Source organism: Meles meles, chromosome 6 (assembly GCF_922984935.1).
Source record: "Meles meles chromosome 6, mMelMel3.1 paternal haplotype, whole genome shotgun sequence".
Lineage (NCBI taxonomy): Eukaryota > Metazoa > Chordata > Mammalia > Carnivora > Mustelidae > Meles > Meles meles.
In genome coordinates this window covers 152,638,424-152,650,120 of record NC_060071.1, presented here as the reverse complement: position 1 = coordinate 152,650,120, position 11,697 = coordinate 152,638,424, and the positions used below count along the sequence as shown (strand labels likewise).

Sequence of the window (11,697 nt, the reverse complement as noted above, 5' to 3'; positions counted from 1 at the left end):
AGAGAAATAAAAGGTATCCAAATTGGCAAGGAAGAAGTCAAACTCTCTCTCTTCGCAGATGACATAATTCTTTATATGGAAAACCCCAAAGACTCCACCCCCAAACTACTAGAACTCATACAGCAATTCAGTAACGTGGCAGGATACAAAGTCAATGTACAGAAATCAGTGGCTTTCTTATACACAAACAATGAAAATACAGAAAGGGAAATTAGAGAATCGATTCCATTTACTATAGCACCAAAAACCATAAGATACCTGGGCATAAACCTAACCAAAGAAGTAAAGGACCTGTACTCGAGGAACTACAGAACACTCATGAAAGAAATTGAAGAAGACACAAAAAGATGGAAGACTGTTCCATGCTCTTGGATTGGAAGAATAAACATTGTTAAAATGTCTATACTGCCTAGAGCAATCTATACTTTTAATGCCATTCCGATCAAAATTCCACCGATATTTTTCAAAGAGCTGGAGCAAATAATCCTAAAATTTGTATGGAGTCAGAAGAGACCCCGAATTGCTAAGGAAATGTTGAAAAACAAAAACAAAACTGGCGGCATCACGTTACCCGATTTCAAGCTTTACTACAAAGCTGTGATCACCAAGACAGCGTGGTACTGGCATAAAAACAGACACATAGACCAGTGGAACAGAGTGGAGAGCCCAGATATGGACCCTCAACTCTATGGTCAAATAATCTTCGACAAAACAGGAAAAAATATTCAATGGAAAAAAGACAGTCTCTTCAATAAATGGTGCTGGGAAAACTGGACAGCGATATGTAGAAGAATGAAACTCGACCATTCTCTTACACCGTTCACAAAGATAAACTCGAAATGGATAAAAGACCTCAACGTGAGACAGGAATCTATCAGAATCCTAGAGGAGAACATAGGCAGTAACCTCTTCGATATCAGCCACAGCAACTTCTTTCAAGATAAGTCTCCAAAGGCCAAGGAAACAAAAGCAAAAATGAACTTTTGGGACTTCATCAAGATCAAAAGCTTCTGCACAGCAAAGGAAACAGTCAACAAAACAAAGAGGCAACCCACGGAATGGGAGAAGATATTTGTAAATGACAGTACAGACAAAAGGTTGATATCCAGGATCTACAAAGAACTTCTCAAACTCAACACACACAAAACAGATAATCATATCAAAAAATGGGCAGAAGATATGAACAGACACTTCTCCAACGAAGACATACAAATGGCTATCAGACACATGAAAAAATGTTCATCATCACTAGCCATCAGGGAGATTCAAATTAAAACTACACTGAGATACCACCTAACACCAGTTAGAATGGCCAAAATTAGCAAGACAGGAAACAACGTGTGCTGGAGAGGATGTGGAGAAAGGGGAACCCTCTTACACTGTTGGTGGGAATGCAAGTTAGTGCAGCCACTTTGGAGAACAGTGTAGAGATTCCTGAAGAAATTAAAAATAGAGCTTCCCTATGACCCTGCAATTGCACTGCTGGGTATTTACCCCAAAGATACAGATGTAGTGAAAAGAAGGGCCATTTGTACCCCAATGTTTATTGCAGCAATGGCTACGGTCGCCAAACTGTGGAAAGAACCAAGATGCCCTTCAACGGACGAATGGATAAGGAAGATGTGGTCCATATACACAATGGAGTATTATGCCTCCATTAGAAAGGACGAATACCCAACTTTTGTAGCAACATGGACAGGACTGGAAGAAATTATGCTGAGCGAAATAAGTCAAGCAGAGAGAGTCAAGTATCATATGGTCTCACTTATTTGTGGAGCATAACAAATAACATGGAGGACATGGGGAGATGGAGAGGAGAGGGAGTTGAGGGAAACTGGAAGGGGAGATAAACCATGAGAGACTATGGACGCTGAAAAACAACCAGAGGGTTATGAAGGGGCGGCGGGAGGGGGTGGGGTGGGGTGGGAGGTTGAGGAACCAGGTGGTGGGTAATAGGGAGGGCACGTACTGCATGGAGCACTGGGTGTGATGCCAAAACAATGAACACTGTTATGCTGTAAATAAGCAAATAAAAATAAATTAATTAATTTAAAAAAAATAAAAAGAAAGATGTGGTCCATATACACTATAGAGTATATGGCTCCATCAGAAAGGATGAATACCCAACCTTTTTATCAACATGGACGGTACTGGAAGAGATTATGCTGAGTGAAATATGTCAAGCATAGAGAGTCAATCATCATATGGCTTCATTTACTTGTGGAGCAGAAGGAATAACACGGATGACATCGGGAGCTGGAGAGGAGAAAGGAGTTGGGAGAAACTGGAGGGGAGACAAACCATGAGAAACTGTGGACTCGGAGGAACTAACTGAGTGGTTTGGAGGGGAAAGGGGCGGGAGGTTGGGTGAGCCTGGTGGTGTGTATTGTGGAGGGCACATATTGCATGGACCACTTGGTGTGGTGCAGAAACAAAGAATTCTGAACACTGAAAAGACATTTTAATGAATAAATGTAATTTTTTTTAAAAAAAGAAAGAAAGAGGGGCACCTGGGTGGCTCAGTGGTTTAAGCCGCTGCCTTCGGCTCGGGTCATGATCTCAGGGTCCTGGGATCGAGTCCCACATCGGACTCTCTGCTCGACAGGGAGCCTGCTTCCCTCTCACTCTCTCTGCCTGCCTCTCTGCCTACTTTTGATCTCTCTCTGTCAAATAAATAAATAAAATCTTTAAAAAAAGAAAGAAAGAAAGAAAGAGAGCAAACAGGAGACTAAGCTACCTGGAGTTACCACACTCTAATTTCAAGCTAGATTACAAAGTTGTTGTCATCAAAACGGTATGGTGCTGGCATAAAAACAGACACACAGGACAATGGAACACAAAAGAAAGCTTGGAAACTTATAGCCCTAGTACTTTTGCAAAGTTTATTCATTCATATATTAAAGGTATAATTAAATTTGGCTCTGATAGAATTTTTAACTCTGAATGGTAATTTATATTATCGATGTCCTGTTCCAATGTTTCCTACCAATAAATGCATTTTTTAAAGATTTTATTTATTTATTTAACAGACAGAGATCACAAGTAGTCAGAGAGGCAGGCAGGTTTGGGTTGTGAAGTATACTCCCGAGCCTAACAGAAAGCCCATTGCAGGGGGGGCTCGATCCCGGGAATCTGGGATCATGACCTGAGCCAAAGGCAGAGGCTTTAAACCATTGAGCTGCCCAGGCACCCAATAAATGCATTTTTTAAACAAAGAAACAAAAAAAGAATACTGCATATTGTCAAAGTGCCATCTAAACAAAGTGATCCACAAACAATGCAATCTTTGTTTTTAACTTGTAAAGAATTGAACTTACATCTGGAGCTAACTATATACACAGAGGGCATGCAAATAGGGTCTTCCCTCCACTGAATAAAACAGTCCAGCCCAGACCATGCAGCTGTGAGAGGAGCCCCAGCCCTGGGATTTCCACGTGTCCACATTCACTGATCAGGACGGAACACAGAGAACACACTATGGAGTTTGTGCTTGGCTGGGTTTTCCTTGTTGCTCTTTTAAAAGGTAATTTCTGGGGAATAAGAGACAATGAGTATGTGAGTGGATATGAGTGAGAGAAACCATGGATGTGTGACAGTTTCCTGACCAGAATGTCTTGTGTCTGCAGGTGTCCAGTGTGAGGTGCAGCTGGTGGAGTCTGGGGGAGACCTGGTGAAGCCTGGAGGGTCTCTGAGACTCTCCTGTGCAGCCTCTGGGTTCACTTTCAGTGACTACGGCATGAGCTGGTTCCGCCAGGCTCCAGGGAAGGGGCTGCAGTGGGTCGCATGGATTAGCTATGGTGGAAGTAGCACAAGCTACACAGACTCTGTGAAGGGCTGATTCACCATCTCCAGAGACAACGACAAGAACACGCTGTATCTGCAGATGAACAGCGTGAGAGCCGAGGACACGGCCGTGTATTACTGTGCGAAAGACACAGTGAGGGGACATCAGTGTGAGCCCAGACACAAATCTCAAACTACAAGAATAACAGACAAGCAGAGGGTACACACTACTCACCAATTCTGTCCTTAATTCCAGGAGCAGGCGCAGATGGAGTCTATGGCCTATTTCCTGTCAGGGTTTGGGGTTTCCTCTCCATAGAGCAGTTTCCCCAAGGGAGTCTCCTTGAAATTATTCTGTGATTACCTATTAGCTCTCTGACTTAGAAACTTAGTTGTAACAGGAAGATAAAAATACTAACATGCCAAAAAAAAAAAAAAAAAAGAGAGCGAGAGTCAGTTACATTAGTTTCCTCTTGTCTTTAAATACCAATAAATTACAAATATCCTGATGCAGGTCAACAAAACCTTCATAAGCATCTCAGTGGCACTCACTGTGGATCACAAGAACCTCCAAGGGGCAGAAGATCACACACACACACACACAGACAGACACACACACACACATGCACGCACACACACACACACACACACACACGAGTATAAAACCTTCACTGAAAAAATAAAATTGAATTTAAGAAAAGAGTTGAAAACCATTACCACCATCCTGTAATTTCTCTGCACCAAAGGTGGCCCTAAGAGAGAAACACACAGCATACAAGAAGACCTCAAGAAGCAAGAAGAATCTCAAATAAACAACCTAATATTAGGATGCTATTGAAAGAGCAACAGCTGAATCCTAAATATAGAAGAAGGAAGGAAAGAGCAAGATTAGAGCAGAAAGAAATTATATAAAATCTAAGAAACACAGAACAGATCAAAGAAACCAGGGACTTCATTTTTTTTCTAATTCAATTAGCCAAGGTAAAGTATATCATTGACTTTTGATATAATATTCAATGCTCCATCTGTTCAGTATAATCTCTGTGCTCATCACATCACATGATACTTTGGGGGAATAAACCACAATAAACTTGAGAATCCTCTACCTAATTTATCAAAATGAAAGAGAAAGTGTCCAAATAAATAATAAAGAAATCTATCTGGTCCAGAGTGTCAAAGCACTTACTTCCTTGGTGCATGAACAATGAACTCTGGAACACTGAAAAGAAATTTTAAAAAACGTGAAAAAGCTCTATATTCTTTTTTAATGTTCAATTATCCAACAAATAGTACATCATTACTTTTTGTTGTACTGTTCAAAGATTCATTAGTTGTGTATAACACGCAGTGCTCATCACATCACCTGCCCTCCTTAATAACCATTACCTGGCTACCCCATCTCCCACTACCCTCATTTCTGTAATCCTATTGGTTTTCAAGAATCCAGAGTCTATCATGGTTTATTTCACTCTCTGATTTCTTTTTTTGTAATTTTATTTTATTTTTGAGTGTTCCAAGATTCATAGTTTATGCACCACACCCAGTGTTCCATGCCATACGTGTCCTCCTTAATACCCCCACCAAGCTAACCCATCACTCCATGCCTTCCACTCCCAAACCCTCAGTTTGTTTCTAATAGTCAACAGTCTCTCATGCTTCATATCTCCCTCCAATTTACCACAATTCAGTTTTCCTTTAATCTCCTAATGTCTTCTATATTATTCCTTATGCTCCACAAGTAAGTAAAACCATATGATAATTGACTTTCTCTGTGGTTCTCCTCACTATTCCTTATGTTCCACATAGAATTGAAACCATAGCATAATTATATTTCTCTGCTTGACTTATTCTACTTGATATAACACCCTTCAGTTCCATCCAAGTCGACGAAAGGGTAGGTATTTATCCTTTCTGATGACTGAGTAATATTCCATTGTATATATGGACCACGTCTTCTTTATCCATTCATATGTGGAAGGACATCTCAGTTCCTTCCACAGATTCACTATAGTGGACATGATTCCTATGAATATTGACATTCATGTACCCCCTTTTTTCACTACATCTGTATCTTTGGGGTAAATAACTATTAGAGCAATTGCTGAGTCATGGGGTAGTTCTATTTTTAACTTTTGAGGAATCTAGACACTGTTCTCCAAAGTGGCTGCACTAACTTGCATCCCACCTACAGTGTAAGAGAGTTCCCCTTTCTCCACATCCTTTCCGACATTTGTTGTTCCCTGTCTTGTTAATTTTAACCTTTCTAACTCTTGAAAGTTAATATCTCACTGTGGTTTTGATTTATATTTCCATGATGGCAAAAGATGTGGAGCATTTTCTCATGTGCTTTTTGGCGATTTGTATGTCTCTCTGAAGAAATGTCTACTCATGCCTTTGGCCCATGTTTCTACTGGATTATTTGTTTTTTGGGTGTTGAGTCTGGTACGTTCTTTATTGATCTTGGATATCAACCCCTTGTCTGTAGTGTCATTTGCAAATATCTTCCCCCATTCCATAGGTTGCCTTTTAGTTTTGTTGACTGTTTCCTTTGCACTGCAGAAGATTTTTATCTTGGTGAAGTCCCAAAATTCCTTTCTGTTTGTGTTTTCCTTGTTTTTAGAGACCCATCATGCAAGAAGTTGTTGCAGTTGAGGATCTAAGTGGTTACTCTTTGTGTTCTCCTCTCAGATTTTGGTGCAAACCTTTTCTTAATGGGTCTCTGATCTAACTAGGTAACACACCCTACTATACAGCCAAGTTGTCATTGACAATGTCCACATCACAGACACGTGTTACCCTCACATACCAGTTGTTTTGTTCCTGAGGATGAGAACCCCATAGCAACCCACCCACACCCATATAAATATAAACACTCATGTTTATTTCCTACCCTCTGAGCAGTGATGTCATCTGCTCTCTATCCAGGACCACACACACCCTGGAGCCAGGATGGACACGCACTTCTGTCTGTGCAGATTAAGGGCTCAGAGAACAAATTGTGAGTTTGATACTCCCATGGACCAGTTGTTGTGGGTGTCTCTTCCCCTCTGCATTCCCCGGGCTAGTCAGTCCTCTCTTCCAGGACCTAACACAAGGTCCAGATGTGTCCTCATTGGATCTGCCAACTTCTCATGGTCTTCAATCCAGCTATCAGGCAGGTAATGTTTTTATTATTTAATTCACATTAAAAACCTACAGGGGAGCCAGGGAACAAGATCCTGCATCCACAGCTCTCTTCATTAAGATACCAAGAGAAGGGCTTTCACAGAGAACTGATCTAAATCACTGAGTGCAATGAAGAGTACACAGGTTAAAGGGGGTGAACTGCCCCTGTCACACAGGTGTGAAGTGTCATTGCAGGACCAGAGAAGGCGTTACTTGTTTAAATCTGTCACCTAGAGGTGAGGGTTCACCCAGGAAGTCCCCAGGGAGGTGACACTGATTGGACCGATGACAAAATCTGACAACTCTACCCTCCTAATATGTCCTTTACACATGAACATACCTGGTAGTGAAGGTGTTTCAGGGAAGTTAAATCCACTCATGATGAGTGGAGCAGCTCTGAATTACCAAATACAGTGGAGTGACCCAGCTTTGACAAATGTCCACATGATTTGTACATGGAGCTGCTGTCGCCAAACTTGCACACCCAGTACTTGAACCACAAGAGAATAGAGGGGAGGGTGGAACAGAGTGGTTCGCCAACAGTACGGAGCCCCTGGAATTATGGTGGGGTTTCATGAATGTCTACCATGCACAGGGCCCTTGGTATTTTATTTTATGCTTCCTGTAGATGATCACACCCTCTCTTTGTGAGGCCTATGCTGTGGAGGGTGTGACTCTCTTCCTGGCTCCACTGGAAAATGGGCTACCTGGGTAGCAGCAGTGAAATGTGTCTCTGCTGTAGCCACACAAGTGTTCAGATTCCTCCAGAGATCTCCTGTTTCTGCTCCGTGATCAGCACTGTGATCTCCTTGAGCTCCCCCATGTAGAATCTACTTCCGTTCTCCAGTGCACTCCTCTGCTTTACTCAGGTGAGAGTCGTTAGTGTGGTGGAAGACTTGAGATTACAAGGACTCTGACTTGATGATGCAGCCTTACCCTCAGGTGCTCCCAGGTACCTGGGTCAGGGGAGGCGTGGACATGTCACTGCCCCTCGTCCAACAATGGACCAAGTCCATGCATTCTTGCCTGTCTCTGTGTACACAGTCATTCTGTTCTTCCTGGTTGTCCCCTCCCACAGTTCCAGTGATACCTTGGTGTCCTCGGCTTCTTGTTTCCCTACTTTTCCCTGAAGACTAAGGCTTTCATTCCAAGTGAAAAGTGTGTGTGGTCCTCAACAGAACTGAGATGCTGACGTCTGTTCCACTTCCAGATCCTGTGGTGCTCCACCTGTGGCCCCAAGATCCTGCTTCTGAGGGCTTATTCTGCATATAAATTCTTTATTTCTGTGGTGGACACAGGATTCGTGGATCTCCATGCATTCCTACTCTGGGTCATCTTCCTCCCATCCTGCCAGGACCACCAGGTTGTGAGAAGGCTTTTCATAATTTGTCCCCATCCTACATGATAGGAATGCATGAGGACAGTATTGATTTAGTGATATGGTCCTGGAGAACCTCACACTATAATATCTTAAGCACACATGATGTCAAGAAATCCATTAAATATTCTATCTAAACCTTGTTATAGTTAATTGGTCATCAGGGATCTGCATTCACAATATGCCAAGATGCTGGTTCTTAGCGCCTGTGAGTACTTGCCATTCCATAGAGTTTAAGTTTATTGTTGGTCTCATGACCACAATTAGAAGTGTTATATTGAATGGAGGAGTCAAGATGGCGGAGAAGTAGCAGCCTGAGACTACATCAGGTAGCAGGAGATCAGCTCGATAGCTTATCTAAACATTGCAAACACCTACAAATCCAATGGGAGAGTGAAGAGAAGAAGAACAGCAACTCTAGAAACAGAAAATCAACCACTTTCTGAAAGGTAGGACTGGCGGAGAAGTGAATCTAAAACGACGGGAAGATAGACCGCGGGGGGAGGGGCCGGCTCCCGGCAAGCGAGGAAGCAACGGAGCACAAAATCAGGACTTTTAAAAGTCTGTTCCACTGAGGGACATTGCTCCAGAGGCTAAACCAGGGTGAAGCCCATGCGGGGTCAGCGTGGCCCCAGGCCCCGCAGGGTCACAGAAGGATCGGGGGTTCAGAGTGTCGGAGAGCTCGCAGGTATTAGAACGGAGAAGCCGGCTGCAGAGACAGAACCGAGGACTGAACTCTCAGCTCGGGGTTACCTTGAACTGGTCGCGGGCTGGGTGAGCTTGGAGCGCGGCTAGAGGCTGGGGATACGGGAGTGATTGGGTGCTGTCCTCTGGGGGCGCACTGAGGAGTGGGGCCCCAGGCTCTCGGCTCTTCGGGGCCGGAGACTGGGAGGCCGCCATTTTCATTCCCGTCCTCCGGAACTCTACGGAAAGCGTTCAGGGAACAGAAGCTCCCAAAAGTGAACCCGAGCCAATTACTTAGTCCGGCCGCCGGTAAGGGAGGTGCAATCCCGCCTCGGGCAAAGACACTTGAGAGTCACTACAACAGGCCCCTCCCCCAGAAGATCAACAAAATATCCAGCCAGGACGAAGTTCATCTATCAAGGAGAAAGCAGGTTCAATTCCTAAGACAACAGAGCAATTCCAGAGGAGGAGAAAGCAAAGCACGGAACTCATGGCTTTCTCCCCATGATTCTTTAGTCTTACAGCTACTTCAATTTTTTTTTTCTTTTTTCAATTTTTTTTCTTTTTTCTTTTTTCTTCTTCTGCTAATTTTTTTTTCTGCTAAATATTTTAAAACTTTTACCCTTTTCTTTTATAATGTTTTTTGACTAATTCATCTAAATATATATATTTTTTTCTTTCTTTTTTATATTTTTTTATTTGTTTTATTTTTTAAATTTTTTTCTTTTTTTTCCTTTTTTTTTCTTTTTTTTTTCAGAACCTGTTTTTATCCCCCTTCTCCCCCCCACAATTAGGGGTCTCTTCTGATTTGGTTACAGCGCATTTTTCTGGGGTCTTTGCCACCATTTTAGTAGTTTATTTGCTCCTTCATATCCTCTTATCTGGACAAAATGACAAGGCGGAAAAAATCACCACAAACAAAAGAACAAGAGACAGTACCGAAGGCTAGGGACCTAATCAACACAGACATTGGTAATATGTCAGAACAAGAGTTCAGAATGACGATTCTGAACATTCTAGACGGGCTCGAAAAAGGCATGGAAGATATTAGAGAAACCCTCTCTGGAGATATTAAAGCCCTTTCTGGAGAAATTAAAGAACTAAAATCTAACCAAGTTGAAATCAAAAAAGCTATTAATGAGGTGCAATCAAAAATGGAGGCTCTCACTGCTAGGATCAATGAGGCAGAAGAAAGAATTAGTGATATAGAAGACCAAATGACAGAGAATAAGGAAGCCGAGCAAAAGAGGGACAAACAGCTACTGGACCATGAGGGGAGAATTCGAGAGATAAGTGACACCATAAGACGAAACAACATTAGAATAATTGGGATTCCAGAAGAAGAAGAAACAGAGAGGGGAGCAGAAGGTCTATTGGAGAGAATCATTGGAGAGAATTTCCCTAATATGGCAAAGGGAACAAGCATCAAAATCCAGGAGATGCAGAGAACGCCCCTCAAAGTCAACAAGAATAGGTCCACACCCCGTCACCTAATAGTAAAATTTACAAGTCTTAGTGACAAAGAGAAAATCCTGAAAGCAGCCCGAGAAAAGAAGTCTGTAACATACAATGGTAAAAATATTAGATTGGCGGCAGACTTATCCACAGAGACCTGGCAGGCCAGAAAGAGCTGGCATGATATATTCAGAGCACTAAACGAGAAAAACATGCAGCCAAGAATACTCTATCCAGCTAGGCTATCATTGAAAATAGAAGGAGAGATAAAAAGCTTCCAGGACAAACAAAAACTGAAAGAATTTGCAAACACCAAACCAGCTCTACAGGAAATATTGAAAGGGGTCCTCTAAGCAAAGAGAGAGCCTAAAAGTAGTAGATCAGAAAGGTACAGAGACAATATATAGTAACAGTCACCTTACAGGCTAATAATGGCACTAAATTCATATCTCTCAATAGTTACCCTGAATGTTAATGGGCTAAATGCCCCAATCAAAAGACACAGGGTATCAGAATGGATAAAAAAACAAAACCCATCAGTATGTTGCCTACAAGAAACTCATTTTAGACCCGAAGACACCTCGAGATTTAAAGTGAGGGGGTGGAAAACAATTTACCATGCTAATGGGCATCAGAAGAAAGCTAGGGTGGCAATCCTTATATCAGATCAATTAGATTTCAAGCCAAAGAGTATAATAAGAGATGAGGAAGGACACTATATCCTACTCAAAGGGTCTGTCCAACAAGAAGATCTAACAATTTTAAATATCTATGCCCTAACGTGGGAGCAGCCAACTATAACAACCAATTAATAACAAAATCAAAGAAACACATCAATAATAATACAATAATAGTAGGGGACTTTAACACTCCCTTCACTGAAATGGACAGATCATTCAAGCCAAAGATCAACAAGGAAATAAAGGCCTTAAATGACACACTGGACCAGATGGACATCACAGATATATTCAGAACATTTCATCCCAAAGCAACAGAATACACATTCTTCTCTAGTGCACATGGAACCTTCTCCAGAATAGATCACATGCTGGGTCACAAATCAGGTCTCAACCGGTATCAAAAAATTAGGATTATACCCTGCATATTTTCAGACCATAATGCTCTGAAGCTAGAACTCAATCACAAGAGGAAAGCTGGAAAGAACCCAAATACATGGAGACTAAACAGCATCCTTCTAAAGAATGAATGGGTTAACCAGGAAATTAAAGAAG

At 42.1% G+C, this 11,697-nt stretch overlaps 1 pseudogene; it reads left to right on the top strand.

Moving 5' to 3' along the window:
• Positions 1-3,406: 3,406 nt before the first annotated feature.
• LOC123943704 overlaps positions 3,407-11,697 on the top strand; it is a 43,545-nt pseudogene continuing 35,254 nt past the window's right edge.